The 21859-nt window shown below is 45.0% G+C and overlaps 1 protein-coding gene across 3 annotated transcripts in view; it reads right to left on the reverse strand.

Moving 5' to 3' along the window:
* The window catches only part of SFMBT2 (Scm like with four mbt domains 2), a 205969-nt gene extending 201379 nt beyond the window's left edge, over nucleotides 1-4590 (reverse strand). For all 3 annotated transcript variants that reach the window (XM_050936826.1, XM_050936824.1, XM_050936825.1), the window contains exon 1: nucleotides 4467-4590. The gene's annotated coding sequence lies outside the window, so the exon portion shown is untranslated. The remainder of the gene's footprint in view (nucleotides 1-4466) is intronic.
* Nucleotides 4591-21859: the final 17269 nt, after the last annotated feature.

Below are 21859 nucleotides of genomic sequence, written 5' to 3' on the forward strand. Positions count from 1 at the left end.
AAAGACATCCCCTGAGCGGAAACAGAGAAGCCTTCTCTAGCCCTGTTACATTCGAGCTCTCTTTGCCTAATGAAGAGGTGACAATTGCCAAGATAGGATAAAAATGCTACTTGATTCTGTTTGCTCACTGTATCTTAGCTTCTGCTCGATAAAGATAGGTTAGTTAATAACGATCACATTATACAGATGTCCACAGCTGCTTAAAAAAAAATTCACCCTATAATCTATTTCTCTTTGCTGCTGAAGGGAGTTGGCATCAGCGCTCTGCCTCCTCTGGGTGAGAAGAGATCAGCTTTATATGAATGTTTGCTAGAGCCACCTGGGTCATTACATTGCCATTGCCTCGGCTCTATATTTCATTTTGTCCTTTCTGCAGTAAACCTCCCAAGAACCCACCTGCAGCCTGACAACCTCCGCACAGACATTTGTGGTGGTGTACTGCAAGACACCGACAAGGGGGTAGAAGGGCAACAGAAGTGCAATAGGGTGTGATGGACACAGACAATAAACTTCACATCCAAGGCTAGAAAACTGAAAGGCTTTGTACGGAACAAACACAACCTCACAATAGGGGTCAGCGTGGGGTGTGTGTGCATGGTCATGTGGACAGGATCAAAGATCATATCACACCATAGTGAGGCCCTCTATTCTGTGGTCCTTACTCAGATGAAGCTCCCAAACAGGTCAATGGGCATTTTACCCTAGCAAGAGGAGGGATAGCTCAGTGGTTTGAGCATTGGCCTCCTAAACCCAGAGTTATAAGCTCAGTCCTTGAGCAAGCCACTTATGGATCTGAAGCAAAAATCAAAACTTGGTCCTGCTAGTGAAGGCAGGGGGCTGGACTTAATGATCCTTCAGGGTCCCTTCTAGTCCTGAGATAGGTAAGTAGTACCTGTATCTATCCACCCAACGGGACACTTGTCAGGAGGTAACTCAAGAGGCTGTCAGACAACACTTTGACTAGATCAAGGGTTCTCAAACTAGTGGTCAGGAGGTTATTACATGGGGGAGGGCATAAGCTGTCAGCCTCCACCCCAACCCTGCTTTGCTCCAGCATTTATAATAGTGTTAAATATATTAAAAAGTGTTTTTAATGTATAAGGGGGGGGTCACACTCAGAGGCTTGCTGTGTGAAATGGGTCACCAATACAAAAAGTCTGAGAACGCCTGGACTAGCTGAAGAAAACAATACACCAACAATGTGTTTCACAGTTACCATCTACTGCAGGAGAACAGTGGCACCTGCGTGTATTTCCCCCACCCAGACTTGGGGACCATTTCAGAACCTAAAAAGTGGCAAGCAGGCAAAATGCAACAGAGAGAGAATTTGCATGAGCATGTTTATTCTAACCAAAGGGAATAGGAGGAGAGCTCAGATAACTGGCAAGGACATTTCAGGAGAAATTAAATCTTCTCAAAGAAAAGTCTTACACTTTTTCTTCCAGTCCAATTACCACTGAAGGCAATTCTTGCCCTCCCCCCAGCATCCCAGTTCAGCACTTATCCTCGCAAGGAAGAATGTTTGAGGCTCTTACAATCCCAAGAAATACTTCCAAGATCTCCCTCCCCACACCCCCCCCCCCCCCCGCTCTCTTGGGAACCCATTAGCTTCGGGAACTGAACGAGTAGCCAAGCAAAGCCCATCCTCCATCCAAAGCATAAAGCACCATACAGTGCTTTGGGGGAAAGCGGTCCCTTTAAATGAAGAACTTCTTGATGTGTCTCTTTATCTCCTCAGCAGAAAGAGATGGATTTTGCACAGAGGATTCAGCTTGCATGGCAGATCGGTCGGTGGAGGCAGGGTCTGGAGCTTGCAATGCCTCCAGGCTCAGTCCTTTCCTCCTCCTACACACCACACACCGTCAAGGGGCGACACCTCGGCTGCGATCTCTGGATCTCCTTGCACGGTACAGTTGCATCCATCCACGACACACTATAGATACATAGCACTCGAAATCCCCCGGTCTCGGGGATTTAGAGTTAATTCTCAAACGTGTCATGAGCCACGTGAGTGCAAGGGAGGTGGTCCCCTCTGAATTCGCAGTTTGCAAGGAAAGAGCCATTTTAGGCCGGTTTTTAAATCTTTTCATGGGATCCTCTGAAGCCAAAGGGGAAGGGAGACCGCCACCGTACTGGGTGGACTGCGATCCCGCACAGGCCTCCCTCCCGGCTTGCTCTGAGCCCGTTTATCAGGAGACACCGTCCTGGGGAGGGGGTTGCTTTTCTGCGGAGCTGCCAGCTCTCGCCGCTCCCAGGCGTTTCCAGAGTGCCACAGGGAGGCAAAGCGGATTGGGAAGGACGGAGCTTCAAAGCCGCGGCATCGGGCCGGGCGGGGGGCTTGTCAGTGCACCGATCTCTTTCCACGCCGTCCAGACCGGAGTGGATTCCTTCACGCGGCGCCGCAACTGCGCGCCCTTCATCCAGCGGCGGGTTCACTTGACAACAGCCCGCCGCGCCGCGCCACTGAAGCCGACCAGAGATCGCCAGATCCGGATCGCCGCGTCCCCAACTCTGGGAGTCGAAGCGTCCGGCAGCAAAACTTGTGTGGACGCAGGAGGGCGGCGGGGGGGGGGGGGAAGCAGTGGTTTGCAAAAGGCGACCTCTGTTGGCGTCGCAACATAGAAGACACCGTCTCCCATTAATCACGGGTGCTGTCCTGCTAGCAAGCATCGTGGTTTGTGAATCGCTGCTCTAAGGCATAGAGCAAAACTAGACCCCAGATCTCTCTCCTCCCCCCTTCCCCTCTCTTAAAACGATGATCCCTTCTCACTAGTGCCCACGCGGATAGGGTGCGGTGCTTTCCTTTCCCCCAGTGGCCTCAACCACGCTGCAGACGGTTGGCCGAAAAAAAAGCTGAACATCAAACAACGGCAACCAAAAATGTTGCCTGAACTGAAACAAGGAAGTTTCTCTGGTATTTCAACCAGCCTGCCTCCTCCACTCCCCCTGCCCGCCTGGAAATGCATTTCAAATTAGGAACTAGGAAAGAGGACGCACAACTCCTTCCTCCAAACCACTTCTCTGCCCCCCTCCGAAGTCTCCGATTTGCATGCTCCGTAAACGACAGGTTCACGTTTGGATCCTGGCTTTGTAAAGGCTCCCTGGGCAAAGAGAATTTTTATTGCAACGTGCCTCGTCCTCTGATGATAAACGATTAAACAGCCAAATCTCCACGCAGCTAGATGTATAGAGCTTTTTCACCCCCTATTATTAACAAAAAACAACAGAAAAACCCCGCACCGGTTCACTGCAGCTAGCTGATCCGAAAAGGCTTGGCAGCAGAGATGCTAGGAGCTCCGAAAGAATGTCTCATCCGAGGAATCGCCTCGTTTTAATGTTCAATAAATTATTGTTGTGTCTCCCCGCATTTATTTTTCATTGCCTGTCTGCAGTTTGGGCATTTAAAGCAACCTCGTTTGGTGCCAGAGTCCAGGTCCCCTTTTGATGGTTCCTCCTGAGCGCTCTCTCTCACACACACGCACACCCCGCACACACTTTGGTTGCTCTGCCTTGTGTGATGTACTTTTCACACCACTAAGTCTGCCAGTGGAAAAACTGGGACATGATCCCCACTCTTCTATTTCCCGTCTAATTTGCTAAAGCACCTTCCTGGGTAACAAAGCAGAGTTGAATCAAACATGTAGCACCCCAAGTTTTATTCTCCGCCCCCATCTGTAAATGTTTATTTTCAGTTTTTAAAGGTACCTTACCCCGCCATGTTGAAACTGACAAGCTTTATAAATATTCATTTACCGCAGTTCTCTTGCTCTATAGAAAAAAATGTATCTGGATCAGGACTGGAAAATGTGGCATCTCATCCTCTTTCAAGCTTTTAAAAACACACACACACATTTTGTATTTTCTGCCGATTTAAACACACCCCCACACACACACACACAAAAATAACTCTCTGAAGAGATAGAGCAGTCTAGTAAATTCGAAAGGAGGTCACATGAGCTTATATCAGGAAAGCACCAAATGACAGGATATTACTTTAAAAAAAGAGCGAGGGTATGCATGTATCTAAAATGTGGCACGCTCCAAAAGGAAAAAAAAATCCCCCTGGCAGCCCCCCAAAAAACTGCATGCGATGAATGGCACATGCATTGCAAACCCTGCCCAAGACAACTCTCCAATGCATTGCAAAAGAAAGGCGATCACACTATTTAAAAAAAAAAAAAGCCACCCTGAGTGCAGGTATCTAGAATCGAGTCTCTAGATCTGTACGTTCAAGCGCTGCCAGGGACACGCTGAGCCAACCACTTTGCAACAACTTGCTCGCTTAAATTTTTAAGAAAAACACGCCAGCTTTTTTTTTTCACCCTCCGTCCAAGTTTTTTTTTTTTCCGCCTTTTAATAAACCTGAACATAAAGCTCCCCTGTCCACCCAGCGGCTCAAACACGATCGCCTCAGGCAGATCAAAACTTCGGCCGCTTAAGGAAATACGCCTGGCGCGCTGTCTTACCTGGGTGAAGTTTTTCCCCCCCAGCGTCTAAAATGGCAAAGACCCTTCAGCTCAGTTCAGAAGAGGCGATCCGTCTCCCTCTCTCACTTACTACAGACTCATTCCAATATGGCATCCTCGCACTGCGCATGCCTGCCACTCTTTTTAGATTATATTCTTGCAGCCAACTCCTTCAATGACCTTTTCCAGCCGTTGAAAGCTTTTCTTTGCCAATTATAGTGGGTTGCAATCCCGCCTCCCACTCACCCCCAAAGATTGCAATCACGGGGTGCAATAAATTCAATTAGCTGGGGTGGGGACTAGGTTTAAGAGAAACTCTACGTGAGGGGCAATTGACAAGGGAAGAAATTAACTAGCTTCTACTCCACACACACACACACCCCGATGTGTCCCGGTTACTTTAGATTATTACACACTTGTCTGCAACTGAAGTGGGCGGTGCTGCACAGGATGGATTCTGTGCAGAGCACTGCTAAAACAGCAAATTAAGTAGATCTGTGTTACCCTCCCTCTCCTTTCCCACCCTCTCCCCTTTATTTTAGGATTGTTTGCTCCATTCTTCCTTGCAATGAAACTTGCAGCCAGATCTAGGATAGATGCGTGCCCAGCTGCATGGATAAAAGGGAATTTAATCAGATCGCCGCGCCTCCACGTGTCTCCCAGGCTTTGACATGATCCTATGTATGATCCGTTGCCAAAAACAACACGCTATGAGCCCCAAGAGTTTCATTAGAGTAGGCGACAAGCACCGGCCAGCCCCTTCCCCGCGCACACAACTTTCAAGTCCTTTGCAATTGGGCACATTTTGTTGCAAGCAGGAGTGACCCCGCTGGACTTTCCCTGTCGGTTCTCTAGCTGCCTCCATCGCAGCGAGCGGGACTCAAACCTTGCGTTAAAAGAGGAGCGGGGCTCCCAGGGCAGTATTTGGGGAGGGGGTTTGGGGAGGGCTATTAGCAAATTCTGCACCCCCCCCCAAATCGGGGGTGGAAAGACAAGCTGCGCACCGTTTCTGAACGGCGCTGGTGGCCCCTCTTGGCCCGTGTCATTTGATTCGGATTCTTCTGGATGTACCAGGAGATGGGTAGGGAAATAGCGTCGCGGATGCTTCTGGAGCGACAGCGGTGGCGCCGCTTTGGGGGCTGGACGGATCCGGACTCTTCCAAGAAGGCCGAGCTGCGCTGTCGCTTGTCCCCGTGGCGGGGCTGTCCCAGGGCCGCACCATGCGGTCTAGTCTGAAGGAGGACGGTGGGGAGTGGCGGGCGCAGTGGGAAACGGCGATTTATCTTAACTGCGCTCCTTGGGGGTGCATAGTATAAACCGCAGCGGTGTTTTGATTCGTGTGGGGAGAGGCGTGGTTATCAAAGGGTTATCAAAGGGGAAGCGAGACCCTCTCACCCCATCCCATCAGCCAGGAGAGAGCTGGTCTCCTGACTGTGGTTAGACCTTCACTCTGGTGACCAGGTCCCAGAAGAGGGGTTTAGAAAGCCTGCCGGCTGGAGGAACATTGATTAGCAGACACCCAGCTCCCCGGCCAGACTAGTCAGAGGGAGAGGAAATTGCCAGAGATGGTGTTCTTGGACATTCAGCAAGTGACGAGCAGAAGCCCCCTCCTTGTCACCCCCAGGGACTGCGGCGCTGCATACGCCGAGGAACAAAGGCAAAGGTTGCGTCTGAGCCTTCTCCGTCTGCACGAGAATCTTATACACCGATCCCTGGGGTGGGGGAAGCCGACACCGCCCATCAAACTGTTTTCACCCCCAAGTTACAACGGACCTGTCAACAAAACAACGCCAGCTGCTTCCGGGCTGTAACGATCGGGTTCTTCCCAGCAAGGATCCTATTTGTAAATTACCTAAACGCACAAGTGGCCACACCCTGGGCTGGGTCCCCCTCCCTTCTAAAGATTAGATCTGAGCTGGTGTTTTCGTGCTTCACAGACGCAAATCGTTAGCCCCGGACTTCGCGTCCCGCTTTCGGCTCTCTCCCACTTCAACTGCAGTTTCCCCGAATTTGTCTTGTAAAGCAGCGGGACTTAGCCATCATCTCGCTACAGGACATTTCACCTGTTCTTTTGATGAGAATGCCTAGGTGCCCACGACTCTTAAAGCTTTGTCACCAGCCTCTCTTGGAGCCATTATTACACTGTGAGGTGTCTATGGAGAAGAGATCTTGCCCACTCAGATACTTAATTACACGTTTGTATAATTAATGTAGAAAAAAACAGGTTGCAGGGGATAATGAAGATTGTGACTTTCCCTAGGGTAGATTGGAGCTGGGCTGATCTACACCTGATGATTTAGTGTCATAAGGTGTTCATATTGCTACACCATCACCCTACCTGTGCATTTCTTGATCATTAATACAGAAATGGAACTCCCTGTCCTGAGACAAGACACAGTATACCTAGACTTTCCCTAACAGGTGTTTGTCTAAACTATTCATAAAACCCTCCAATCATGGGGATTCCAGAAGTGCTCTTGGTAATCTATTTCAGAGCTTAACTCTCCCTGCCCTTAGAAAGTTTTTCCTAATATCTAGCCAAGATCTCCCTTGCTGCAGATTAAGCCTCTTACATTTTGTCTTACCTTCAGTGAACATGGGCAGCAATTGATTAACAGTCATCAAATACGTTGAGGCTGGGAACAGGTGGGTCCCCACTCCCAGCCTTCTCTTCTCAAGCAAGAGGGGAGACTTTGGGAAAACAAGGAATAGATGTCAGGTGCAAATAAAGTGGCTGAAATTTTTCAAATTTTTGACAGAACATTAAAATTACAAAGAAATAAGGACAGTGTGAGTGAATTTCTCATGATTTCCTCACCCCTGTTTTTCAAGTAGCTATAAAACTGGGCAAGATTGTCGGACTTCTCACATTTCAGATTTTCAAAATTCTGAGAAAAGGGTGGAAATTTTGAAAAAAAAATCACAAAATTCCCCCTTTTTTGGATCAGCTCAAGAGCCAACTATTGCAGTTTTCCTGATTTGCATACATAATGGCATAAGGAGAGCAAGAAAGCATACATGGATAGGAATACACCAAGTTTTAAGGATGTAAGTATACATGCTGAATTCTGGAGATACCGTAATATTCCAAGTTGGGGAAGTGACAATGGTTTGTACCTTGAATGTAGCAGATGTTTGCATAGTTTCTCTCCATTATACACGGATTATTTGATACTTTCTTTTCTGTACACTTGTCCTCTTTGCAGGGGTCATGTATGCCTCTAATCTCCTTGGAACTCCCCCTTTACTCTTAAGAACAGCCATACTGGGTCAGACCAAAGGTTCATCTAGCCCAGTATCCTGTCTTCCAACAGTGACCAATGCCAGGTGCCCCAGAGGAAATGAACAGAACAGGTAATCATCAAGTGATCCATCCCCTGTCACCCATTCCCAGCTTCTGGCAAACAGAGGCTAGGGATGCCATCCCTGCCCATCCTGCCTAATAGCCATTGATGGACCTATCCTCCATTAATTTATCTAGTTCTCTTTGAACCCCATTATAGTCTTCACCTTCACAACATCCTCTGGCAAGGGGATCCACAGGTTAACTGTTTGTTATGTTAAAAAGTACTTCCTTTTGTTTGTTTTAAACCGGTTGCCTATTAGTTTCATTTGGTGGCCTTTAGTTCTTGTGTTATGAGAATAAGGAAGTGTTATTTACTCTTTTACTTTCTCCACTCCGTCATGATTTTTAGACTTCTATCCCGCCTTAGTCGTCTCTTTTTCAAGCTGAAAAGTCCCAGTCTTATTAATCTCTCCTCATACAGCAGCCATTCCATACCCCTAATCATTTTTGTTGCCCTTTTCTGTACCTTTTCCAATTTCAATAAATCCTTTTTGAGATAGGGCAACTAAATGCGGTATTCAAGATGTGGGCGTACCATGGATTTATATAGAGGCAATGCGCTATCTTCTGTCTTATCTATCTCTTTCTTAATGATTCCCAACATTCTGTTCGCTTTTTTGACTGTCGCTGCACATTGAGTGGATGATTTCAGAGAACTATCCACAAAGACTCCAAGATCGCTTTCTTCAGTGGTAACAGCTAATTTAGACCTCACCATTTTATATGTAGAGCTGGGATTATGTTTTCCAATGTGCATTACTTTGCATTTATCACCATTGAATTTCATCTGCCATTTTGTTGTCCAGTCACCCAGTTTTGTGAGATCCCTTTGTAATTCTTCGCAGTCTGCTCTGGACTTAACTATCCTGAGTAGTTTTGTATCATCTGCAGATGTTGCCACCTCACTGTTCACCCCTTTTTCCAGATCATTTATGAATATGTTGAATAGGACTGGTCCCAGTACAGACCCCTGGGAGACACCACTATTTACCTCTCTACATTCTGAAAACTGACCATTTATCTTGATCTTGTCCTGCTGCTTCTTTTATTAATTATTGTTTTACTGACTATTGAGTTCTGATGCTGTGCTGGGCCCCGTACATAAAAGAAAGCATACATGACCCATGTCCCAAAGAATTTACAATCTACCTTAGCTCTTTGGAAGGCAGCTAAGAATACCAATAAAGAAAAACAAGATTTAAAAAAAAAAATCCTCTGGAACTTCTCAGAGTGGCTACTGTCTTCCTAAGTTCAAATACTGATAAAATGGTCCAGACATAGATTCCAGGTTCACAAATGTCAGTTAAAAAACTCCCATTGACTTTAATGGACTTTGGATGTAGCCAATAATATTCAAGCTGGTTTAGTGGAGATATCTTTCAAATGGTCATTTTTTAAAGGCTTCTTGATATTTTAGAGGCACAATGCAAAAAATGAACTCAGGGTATGCAGAATGCTGCTCATATAATATCTTCCATAAAAAAATTAGATATAAAACCAGCATTGCCATGGGCTTAGCCGCTACTAAAAAAAATCACAGTGATGCTAATTTCATAGAAGGGAGCACTACTATTGTTATATTAAGAAATACATCTTCAGGGCAAAGGAAATTTAGCTGTGTTTGTTTTACTGCCACTAATGTTGCTAAATCCTCATATATGATAGTGGCCAAATGTCTGACCTTGAGTTTCAAATTGGGAATAAATGTTCCATGTCCCAAATTAATTTTAAATAAAATATGTATATGCAAATATGTACAGAGGAGGAGATTTTCTAAAGTACAAATAGGAGTTTGGTGGCCCATTTCCACTGACTTTCAGTAAGAGTTGGACAACTAGCTGCCCTTTGCCCCTTTCACTGTGTATCAGTTCCTAATCCAAGTGTGATCATGGCTATTTTACTTCAACAAGATAGTAGCACCCAGACACTGAAATTCTAGCAGTGCCCATTAGCTTAGATTACCAAACATTCCAGTGTCCCATGCTGTCACTTTCAAGTGTCTCATTTTTGGAGGAAAGCAGAAGAAAAACACATATCCCCTATATACAGAAAATACACAATGGCTGGTTCTCTAGGACGTTAATCTTCACACCAGAGAAGAGATCGAGAAAAATCACTCCTGGCTATAAGTTACTCACTCATAAGTTATCTTTCTTCCCGTCACTCAGGGAAGACAGTGTCATGGAACAGATCAATCATGTATTATATGGGTATATATACCCATATACCTGGCCCCAATTCTGCTAAGCCCTGTAAGTACACAGAAAGTCACTGAAAGCCATGTGCTTAAAGTTAGGCACAAGCTAAAAATACAAGGCTGAACTGGGGGGCTATATTTGTACATAATACATACACATCAGCAAATTGTCAGATTGTCCAGCTGCTGTAAATGATGGATCTAGCCCATAATTTTTATAGATGTAATCTTAAAGGGCCAGTTCCTGCAGCTTTGCCCAAGACTGCAGAATCAGGATCAAACTATTTGCAAGGAGCCAAATTTATACCTGGAGTAACTCCCTTACATCCTTTTAAAGCAGGCCCTGATTTTATGTAACTCGTAACATAGACAGCAGGTCACATCAGCAAAAAGTTGTAAGTGGCAAGGGCGTGTAACTTGCTCCCGTTTGTTAGTCGACGAGTGTGAACAATGAAAGGGGCAGAATTCAATTGGCTGTAGCAGGAAAAGCTACTAACGGGAGCAGGAGAGGTCACAGAAATCAGAAGGCAGAGATTTATTAGACCATTCAATCCAATCTCCCACAGCCAGTTGCTCTCTGCAGTAGTGTTTTATAAGACGCTGTTAGCCCATCTCTACTTTATCACACATACTTTTGGTTGCTGGTTTTCCTGCCCTTTCCCTCTCTTGGGACCAGCATCTGTGTTGACTCCAGTGGAGTTACTCTGGATTTATGCCAGCTCAACTGAACATAATTTAGACTTGGTTTGTAAATTACACTTGTTTTGACCACATCAGTCATGATCCTCCACTTGTTTCCATCTGTGCAAAGTAGGAGTAAAAATGCAGCTAAAATCAGAACAGTTGCAGATCACACCCACTTTGGGCTCTGATTGCTCAAGTGTCAATGAATGAACGAGGTGAACAGCGGAGGAGAATCAGGCCCCTACTTACAGCCAAGGCTGTGCAGGCTAAAAGTACATTGCCATTCACACCTGCTTTCTGATCATTTGCACCCATCATGGAATTACATCCCAACAGACATCACTGCCAGATCTTCCACAGGTGCAGATCACTGATTTACCTTGCTGAAGATCCAGGCACTGATTTTTAAGTGGCATCCTAGTCAACTTTATTATTCTCAGATAACCAGAATGATGGTGAGAAGTTAGGTGCTCTGCAAGTTAATGTTGGGATGTTTAAAGGCTAGTTTCACAGCACCATCTATTGGAGAGAAACAGTCACACAGCATTTTCAGCCAGCTCAGTCTGATTGTGTGCAACGTCCGGGTTTCTTTGAAGACAGGTACTTAGGGCATAATAATCTAAAGAAGTTACAAATATAAGTAACAATTTATAATTTTTAAAAGTCCACAACATTCATGATAAGTGGCCAATACCTAGGCAGTGTTGCTTACTGGCTAGAACACTGGACTCAAACTCAGGAGACCAGTTTTCTATTCTCAGCTCTGCCACTGGCCTGCTGGATGACCTTGGGCAAGTCACTTCACTCGGCCTCATTTCCTGCCACTTCATCTGTAATATAGGGACAATGACACTGGTCTTCCTTGTACAACACTGAAATCTACAGATGCAGAGGGCTATATAAGAGCTAGGGATTACTATTAAACATTATAATGAAGATTCTATTCCCTAGGAGGCCAAACCCTTACTTCAGAACCAATCATGTTCCAAGTATCAGAGGGGTAGCCATGTTAGTCTGGATCTGTAAAAGCAGTAAAGAGTCCAGTGGCACCTTATAGACTAACAGACATATTGGAGTAATCATGTTCCAGAGATCCACGTGCAGAGGGTTCTCTTTGTGCACCATCCATGTGGAAAAGAGACTCAGCTACCTCCATGTTAGGATATAGATATTCAGGCCTCTCTGCAAAGTATAGGTGTATTCTTATCACTTAGCTAGTTATAGAGATATAAAAGAAAGAATCAAAAATCACTGTCTGCTGCTGCTTACTGTAACAATCTGAGGCCTGGTTCTTAAGCTAAGGCCTTCAGCTAAGCAGCAGAGTCCACTCAGATCCTCACATTCCAAACTAGTCACATTGAAATAAGGCAATCTGGGGCTGTTAGGAAGGTGATCCCATCTATCACCTCCAGAGAAAGGGAAGAGCCTAGAAGATGTAAAAGGAAACTTAGTTTGATAGCGTCCTGTCTGGCAAGAACTCACTTATCAATAGACACAGCTGGAAAACCCTTATGTCTGTATAGATGTAGCTGTGAAATCCTCACTTCTGTATTGCTTTGTATGTTTATTTGAATGGTCTCTGTCTGGTTCTGTGATTGTTTCTGTCTGCGGTATAATTAATTTTGTTGGGTGTAAACCAATTAAGGTGGTGCGATATAATTGGTTAAATAAACCTGTTACAGTATGTTAGGATTGGTTAGTTAGATTTCAGTAAAATGATTGGTTAAGGTATAGCTAAGCAGAACTCAAGTTTTACTATATAGTCTGCAGTCAATCAGGAAGTAAGGGGAGGGGGGAATGGGAACAGGGACTGGGGGAATTGGGATCATGTTTTGCTAAAGGGAGAAATGGGAACAGGGGATGGGAACAGAAACAGGGACACAGGCCAGGCTCTGTGGTGTCAGAGCTGGGAAGGGGGACACTAAGGAAGGAAACTGGAATCATGCTTGCTGGAAGTTCACCCCAATAAACATCGAATTGTTTGCGCCTTTGGACTTTGGGTATTGTTGTTCTCTGTTCATGTGAGAAGAATCAGGGAAGTGGTAGGGTGAAAGAATAGCCCCCTAACACTCCATAGCAGTTTCTTCCCTCCTTCCAGACCTGCATGGGACCTTGCCACAGAATTGTTCAGTAGGTGGGTCAAGGACACACACATACACACAGGTAAAGGCTATATTACATTTCTGTGCCTTCTTGCGCCATATTGGGCACTTCTTTTCCGCACAGACTCCAAATCAGTTGGCCAGAAAGGATTCTGCCAATGCTATACAGTTCTGACTTGTGCTCGCTGTCTGTCAGGGCCAGGCCATGGGCAGCAGTCAGTTACCAGGTTGCAGTCAGGGGACACATAGCAGAGTCGGGCTGGGTCAGGATACCAAGAACTAGGGGTCAGGCACTAAGTTGCAGGCAGGAGGTGAGTAGCAGAGTTGGAATCAAAGCAGGTCAGGATATCAGAAAGTCAAGGTCAGGCACAGACAGAAGGCAAGTAGCAGCATCAGGGATGGAATGGGGTCAGGATCCAGTGTCAGGTTCACAGTAAGACAAGGAGTGGAGCAAAAGCAAACAGACATATTGCATCATTCCTCAGATAGCTGGTGGTAATGGCTTCCTGATTTATATACCGACCTGGGCCAATCAGTGGGCTGCGGGAGGCCACCACTCAGGCCCCATTGGGCCATACTTCCTGTACTGTCTAGCCTGACAGGGTCTGCCAGCAGAAAGCCAGCCCAAGCTCCTGATGGCAATGCAGATGCATCAGTGGCCTAGAACCTCCAAGTTCTAGTCCTAGAGGTGCTTTCACTGTCTAAAAGACAACAGGGGTTTCCTGGTACATGGAATCAGGCCTTCTTAAATAAGAGGTGTTAGTTCAACAATACAGCTCCAGCAATCGGACAGGCTTTTGCACAGCTCATCTTCCAACTTTGTCTGCCTTGTATAACAAGGACTGTGACTGGTCTGAGACTCCACATAGAGCCAGCTAGTAGCTGAATAATATAACAGCAAGTTAACATATCACTACACAGAATGGCAGATTCCTCAGCTCAGAAAATCAGGACACTAAGGGCTTATCTAAGGAAGTAATTTCAGAATAATTATTCTTGAAAATCTCCATGGATGGACATTCTTATTCCAGAATAAGAGTGCCCTGTTCTAAAATGGATTAAGCTAAACAGGAACAAGGCATTTTTCATCTGGAATAAGAGTGTCCAACATACTAGCATTATTCAGAAATAGCTACTGTGCTTTAAATTCACACCCTGCCTTAATCTGAATTAACTTTCAAGTGTAGACAAGCCATTATTTATATGTCTAAATATGGATTTAGGAGTGGAGCTGTGCAATAACTGATTTTTCAGTTTACTGGCAATTCCAAAAAGTCAAAAAAAAATTATTTCTGTTTGATCCAAAAATGAAGATTTTCAAAAAAATTTGCATATTTAAAAGAAGAAAAAAAAAAAGAAATGGTTCACGCCAAAAAAAAATTCTCCCAGCTCTACTTAGGAGCCTACCTACAGGATTCCTGGTTTGAAAATTTTGGTCATTATATCACACATAGAATCATAGGACTGGAAGGGACATCAAGAGGTCATTTAGTCTAGTCCCCTGCACTCATGGAAGGACTAAGTATTATCTAGACTATCCCTCACAGGTGTTTGTCTAACCTGCTCTTAAAAATCTCCAATGATGGAGATTCCACAATCTTCCTGGGCAATTTATTCCAGTGCTTAACCACCCTGATAGAAAGTTTTTCCTAATGTCCATCCTAAACCTCCTTGCTGCAGTGTAAGCCCATTGTCCTATCAGACCTTAACAAAAACAAATTTTCTCCCTCTTTGTAACAACCTTTTATGCACTTGAAAACTGTTATGTTGCCTCTCCGTTTTCTGCAGCCCAAAAATCCTTAGAAGGGCTGGTCCAGAATCCCAACAGCTCCTCTACATCAGCAGTAAATGAAAGAGGGGTACATATCATTTAATATAAATCAAGGCACTGAGATTCAGTACTGAGGTTCCTCTTTATTACTTTTATTGCTCATGTCTGCACTAAGGAAGAAATTCATCTGGTACAGAAGGCTTGGTAAACCCATTTGCACCACTTATTAACTGGCTTTTTATTTATTTTTATTATTTATAGTCTTCTCTACAGCACTTATCTTTGTAATATCTAGTGCTTCTCAGACCTTGATAGCTCTATCCTCACAATGCCCCTGCTAGGAAGGGAAGGTTTTTCCCTGTTTTACAGAGGGGGAGATTGAGGCACAGAGAGATTAGCACACCTGGCTGAGGTCACACAGGAAGACGTCTGCCAAGAATTGAACTCAGATATTCCATCCAGCCACTCAGCACTAAGACCTCCCAGCCTCTTTAAACATAGGTCTTCAGTGATCAGAAAGGACCACTATGATCAGCTACTCTGACCTCCAGTAGAACACAGGCCAGAGAACTTCCCCAAAATCATTCCTAGAGCAGATCTGTTAGAAAAACAACCAATCTTGATTTAAATATTGCCAGTGATGAAGAATCCACTACAGCCCTTGGTAAATAGCTTCAATGGTTAATCACCCTCACTGTTAAACATGTACATCTCCATTCCAATCTGAATTTTTATAGTTTCAACTTCCAGTCATGTGTTATACTGAAGAGCCTGTTATCAAATATTCCCCATGTAGGTACTTTTAGACTGATCAGATCACCCCCTAACCTTCTCTTTGTTAAGCTAAATAAATTGAGCTCCTGGAGTCTGTCATTATGAGGCACGTTTTCTAATCATAGAATCATAGAATATCAGAGTTGGAAGAGACCTTAGAAGGTCATCTAGTCCAACCGCCTGCTCAAAGCAGGACCAACATCAACTAAATCATCCCAGCCAGGGCTTATCAAGCCAGGCCATAAAAACCTCTAAGGATGGAGATTCCACCATCTCCCGAGGTAACCCATTCCAGTGCTTCACTACCCACTAGTAAAATAGTGTTTCCTAATATCCTATCTAGACCTCCTCCACTGTAACTTGAGACCATTGCTCCTTGTCCTGTCATCTGCCACCACTGAGAACAGCCGAGCTCCATCCTCTTTGGAACCCCACTTCAGGTAGTTGAAGGTTGCTATCAAATCCTCCTTCACTCTTCTCTTCTGGAGACTAAACAACCCCAGTTCCCTTAGCCTCTCCTCATAAGTCATGTTCACCAGCCCCCTAATCATTTTATTGCCCTCCGCTGGACTCTCTCCAATTTGTCCACATCCTTTCTGTAGCGAGGTGCCCAAAACTGGATGCAGGACTCCAGATGTGGCCTCACCAGTGCCGAATAGAGGGGGATAATCACATCCCTCGATCTACTGGCAATGCTCCTACTAATACAGCCCAATATGCTGTTAGCCTTCTTGGCAACAAGGGGACACTGCTGACTCATATCCAGCTTCTTTTCCACTGTAATCCCCAGGTCCTTTTCTGCAGAACTGCCACTTAGCCCATCGGTCCCCTGCCTGTAGCAGTGCATGGGATTCTTCCGTCCTAAGTGTAGGACTCTGCACTTGTCTTTGTTGAACCTCATCAGATTTCTTTTGGCCCAATCCTCCAATTTGTCTAGGTCACTCTGGACCTTATCCCTACCCTCCAGCATATCTACCTCCCCTCATCCGCGAACTTGCTGAGGGTGCAATCCACCCTATCGTCCAGATCATTAATAAAGAATGATCCCTCAATCATTCTCATGGCTTTTCAGTGAACCATCAGCAATATATCAAGACCTTCTTGAATTGTGGGAACCAGAGCTGGATGTAGTATTCCAGCAGCCAGTTCCAAATACAGAGGTAAAATAACCTCTCTGCTCCTACAAGAGATTCCACAAGTTGCATTAGCTCTTTTAGCCACAGCATCACATTGGGAGCTCACATTCAACTGATTATCCACCATGACTGCAAAATCTTTTTCTGAGTCACTACTTCCCATGATAAAGTCCGCCATCCAGTATGTCTGGCCTACATTCTTTGTTGCTACATGCATACATGTACATTTAGCAACATTAAAACAGATACCGTTGGCTTGTGCCTAGTTTACTGAGCAATCTAGATCACTCTGAATCAGTGGCCTGTCCTCTTTGTTATCTACCACAGCCCCAGTTTTGGTGTCACCTGCAAATTTTATCAGTGATGGTTTTATGTTTTCTTCCAGGACCTTGACAAAAAGAAGACAGTGATGTCTAATGGCTAGAGCACCAGACCAAGGCCCAGGAATCCATCTAGCCGCTGCTCCACTAGTTGACCTGCTATGTGAAGTCTGACAGGTCACTTCACCTCTCCTTTTGCCCTTCATCTGTCACATCTATTTGGATTATAAGCGCATCAGGGCAGGGACGGTGTCTTATTATACATTGTACAGTATAGCACAATAAGGCCCTGACCTCGGCCTGTAGGCACTTGGGCCATACAAATAATAAGCGTTGTGTGGGATGTCTACACAGTGCTGCATTGCACTGTACATATTCTCACAGCACTGACTAAATTCTGAAAGCACCGTCCCAGTGTGCATTGGCTCAAATGTAAAAAACTTCTCTGGGGCAGCCTCCCTTTGTTCTTTCCAGTGATCTAGTCAAAACTCTGGAGAGGAAAGTATAATCTTCCAACACCAATTTAATGAGATCCTTGAAAATTAATTCTTCTTTTACACTTCGCTCCTTACCCTTAGCTTGCTGCAAAGTATAACTCTTCCGACAAGATTGGCCTCTCTTCCCCCGTCCCCAAATAATAATCATAGTGTGGGTGCCTATAATTAATTCTTTTGATCTGCTAAAAATTATAAAATAAAGCAGTTGAAGGAATCTATCTGAAGGAGATGGTGAAACAGGCATGTGGATTTACTTTTCATTGTTTTAATGGCTCCTGCTGTATTAAGGAGGAAGATTAAGAATGAAATGCTGCTAACTGCACCTAAAGGCTTTGGTCTCCACAATCCTGTAAATGTGCATTATAGGCAGCGTAATCTCTCTCTGCCCTTAAAAGCATAATTGATTTTTATTTTCATTTGAGGAGGCTGCCATTTGTGTTGCTTCAGCGCCAGGTTGCTAAGCACTTTTAATAAGAATGCTTATGAGTTACTAGTAGATGAGCCCGCAATATGCCATTAAATGTAATAGGTAACATATTTAAGGCTGTAATGAGCTCAGAACTGATAAACTATCCCAGTCCAAGGGATCAAAAGGGAGGATATATAAATAGTTTCTTTATTAGGATTCTGTCCAGCTAGAAAAGCTGTTGGGTTAATAAACAAAGAATGAATTTCTTGAGAAAGCTTTTGAAAATGAAGCCGATTTCTCAGTATTTTTGGATTGTTTTGACCTGACAAGTAGACAGGTTGTGGGCAGCATTTTCAGACATTGTACCTCCCCAGTCAAGAAAAAAATAGTCCTTTTGTAGTAAAAATCCTTTTCACTATTCTGAAACAATTTCTACTATAAATGACAGCCTAGCCTAGTGGATAGAGTAATGGACTAGGACTCAGGAGACGAGAGTTTTCTTCCTGCTGCATGACCTTTGGCAAGTCGCTTTACCTTGTGCCTCAGTTTCCCCATCCATAAAAAGGGGATAATGATACCGACATGCTTTATAAAGCACTTTGACCCAGCTCTTCCAAGATGTTTAGGTGACTAACTCCAATTGATTTCAATGTAAGTTAGATACCTAAATTCCTTTGAGGATCTGGGTCTTTGAGATATACTGATAAAAGCACTAGAGGAGCTAGGTATATTAGTGGAATTTAGGATCCAGTCCTGCTCCTGTTGAAGTCAATTGCAAAACTCCCATTAACTTCAGTGGGGGTAGGATCAGATCCATTATTCTCTCTGGGCATGCAAATATTACCAATTCAGCAACCATTGCTACTTGGCTGTAATGCTTTTTAATACTTAATTCCTCTATATTTATGTCAGGGACGCTACCCAGGTGACCAGTCCGAGTCGGCAGAGGGACTTCTTCCCATACTTTCAAATGAGCTAGCTCATCACAACACCAGAGAGAGATGGAGGATAGAAGAAAATAAATCATCCAGACATGCAATACAGAGGAGAGACAGAGAGCAGCAAAGGATGGAGGTATCGGACAGAGGGGTGCAAGAGTGCAATTCAGCATGAGTGTGACACTGTAACCAAGCCAGGGGGTACATTTCCCATCTGACCCAAGTTGTCAGAGGCTACTTTACAGGAGACTTGTGACTTTTTAATCAGCAGCAGCAGCCACCCACCAGGTCATCAGACTTATTAGGCTGGGTCTATATTAGAAAAGTTTCACCCATGTACCCAAATCAATTAAAAAATTGATCAAGTTTCATGGATGTAAACCCCTGAAGTTGACGCATTTAGACCTGGCCTACACTTGTAAACTTCACAGGTATAACTATTCCAATAAGGGCTGTTATACTAAAATAGTTATATTAGTTAAAGCCCTAGCATGGGTGCACTTATACGAGTATAAAGGTAATTTAGGCCTTGCCTACATTTGGAAGTTAATCGAGAATACAGTGTGTGAATTTAGAGCTATTTCAGAATAACGCTCCATGTGAACACTCATTCTCGAATACGAATATATCTTTTCTGGTTTAGCTTAATCCACTTTGAAAGCCCCGTCTCATGTCTACACGACAGAGTTTTGTCAATGCAAGTTAAGCCAACAATCAAAAACCGGGATTATTGCATCGCATGTTCACACAACGCTCCTTCTGTCGGCAGAGCGTGTTCACTGTTGGAGCTCTAGCATTGACAGTGAAAGCAGTGCACTGTGGGTAGCTATCCCACTGTGCTATTCTCCACCTTCTTCAGCTAGGAGTTGTAGGAAGGTGGAGTAGATCACAGTGCACCATGGACGCAGGCTTAATGTCCCACGATGCAGTTCTTTCTGTCCCAGCATTCCATGGGCTTTCAACTGTGTTTTGTGGTATTTTTCAATGGCCCCTGTTTACTGTGCGCCCACCATCTCTGTCTGAAAGGATGCTCCTTACTGTGGTGTTCACTGATATGAACGCATTGCAGATGGTCATGCAGTATATCATGAGCTCCCACTCTGAACAGGAATCAGAGTTGCCTGACCTGCTGCGTGCCGTGGAAAGAAACAACACCAGATTACTTTTGGCATTCACAGGGCAGCTGAACACAGTGGACTGTTGCTTGTGGGCTCAGGAAACAAGCACTGAGTGGTGGGATTGAATTGTAATGCAGGTCTGGGATGACGAACAGTGGCTGCAGAAGGGTGCAGAAAGCCACCTTCCAGGAACTGCATGCAGAGCTTGCATCGCGGCAGAAACTGGAAGTCCACCGCTGGGGCTGCAGTAAAGCAAGTCTGCAGGGCCATTAATCGCATCTTGCTATGAAGGATTGTGACTCTTGGCAATGTGCGTGAAATAGTGGATAGTTTTGTGGCAATGGGATTCCCTAACTGCAGAGGTGTGATAGATGGCATGAGTATTCCAATTCTGGAACCATCTAACAACGGAGTACATCAGTAGTAAGGGGTACTTCGCTATGGTATTGCAGGCACTTGTGGATTCACTGACATCAATGCGGGGTGGTCCGGGAAGGTGCATGATGCACGTGTATTCAGAAACACCAGCCTGTACAGAAAACTACAAGCAGGGACTTTCTTTCCAGACCACAAGATTCCAGTGGGGGATGTTGAAATGCCCATAGTGATCCTGGGAGACACAGAGTACCCCTTACTCCCATGGCTCATGAAGACTTACACGGGAAACCTGGACAGCAGCAAGGAGCGCTTCAATAATAGACTGAGCAGGTACAAAATGACAGAGGAATGTGCTTTTGGCAGATTAAAAGCGCGCTGGCACTGCCTTTATGGCAGGTTACACCTAAACGAGGAAAATATTCCTATGGTCATAACAACCTGCTGCACACTCCATAATATTTGTTAGGCTAGGGGTAAAAAGTTTCCCCTGGGGTGGAGCCCAAAGGCAGAGAGCCTGGCAGCTGAATTTGAGCTCCCAGATACCAGGGCTAGTAGAGGGGGAAAACAGGGGGCTATTTGAATCAGGAAGACTTTGAGGCAACATTTTGACAATGAGCACCAGTAATGTGTCTTTCTGTACAGCACTCTACCATACTTTGTTAACTTGCCACCTTGCATGGAAATTGTGATGATTCCTGACTGGGATTTCTAGTCAGCCAATGAGCAAACTGCCACTATGTATTACTACCGGTAGCAACCATCACGTGTTGGAGACTGTAAGCCTGTGGACTCACCCCTGTGGCGCCTCCTGCTGGTTTCTCAGGGAATTAGCTCGATTTCCTGCCTGGAGCGCCCTCTGCAGGCCAGTGATCTGCCACAGCTGGGCCCTGGTGATTGCTAAGTGGCGCAGGAAATTTCCTACAATGGGGGAAGAAACAACAACTCTGCAAGGAACCTTTGGCAGTGGATTAGCGAGTACTTCCAGGAAAGTGTCCTAGAGATCTCTCTGGAGGATTCCTATGAAATCTCAATGTGCATTAACACACTGTTCTGCTGCACTGCTTAGCTACACTGGGGAAAGTGGAAAACACACACACACAGCTAGTCTTGTACATTTCTATCTCTTCACCCTCTTCTAGAATATACAGAACAAAGGACAGCTCTACTTTACATAGCCGAGCAGCATCAACTCAAAAAAATCACTTACCACGGCTCTCGTCTCCTGCATCATGGACACCAGAGACAGACCGCTGGGACTGGCTAGACCTCTCCGGAGTGGAAAAGGGGTCTTGACTCACCATGCCACCACACAATCCTGCCGTGTGCTCCACATCGTCCTCCAACTCAACCTCCTTGTCTATGACTTCATCCTTGGGGTTGAGTCCACTGTTCACCATCTCCGGCCCTGCTGAAGCATCCACAAGGCTCTTGGTGGTGGAGGTTGGGTTGCCGCCATCAAGGATAGCATCTAGCTCCTTATAGAAGTGTTAGGTCTTTGGTGAAGCACCAGAGCGATGGTTTACCTCCCTTGCCTTCTAGTATACTTGCCTCAGCTCCTTTATTTTCGCATGGCACTGATGTGTGTCCCATCCGTAGCCCTTATCCAACATGCCACAAGAAATCTGACCTAAGAATCCAGGCCTCTCATAAATTTTGGCTTGCACATCTAGTGGAGCAGAGATTAGATAAGAACAGCCATACTGGATCAGACCAACAGTCCATC

This window comes from Gopherus flavomarginatus, chromosome 1 (assembly GCF_025201925.1).
Source record: "Gopherus flavomarginatus isolate rGopFla2 chromosome 1, rGopFla2.mat.asm, whole genome shotgun sequence".
Classification (NCBI taxonomy): domain Eukaryota; kingdom Metazoa; phylum Chordata; order Testudines; family Testudinidae; genus Gopherus; species Gopherus flavomarginatus.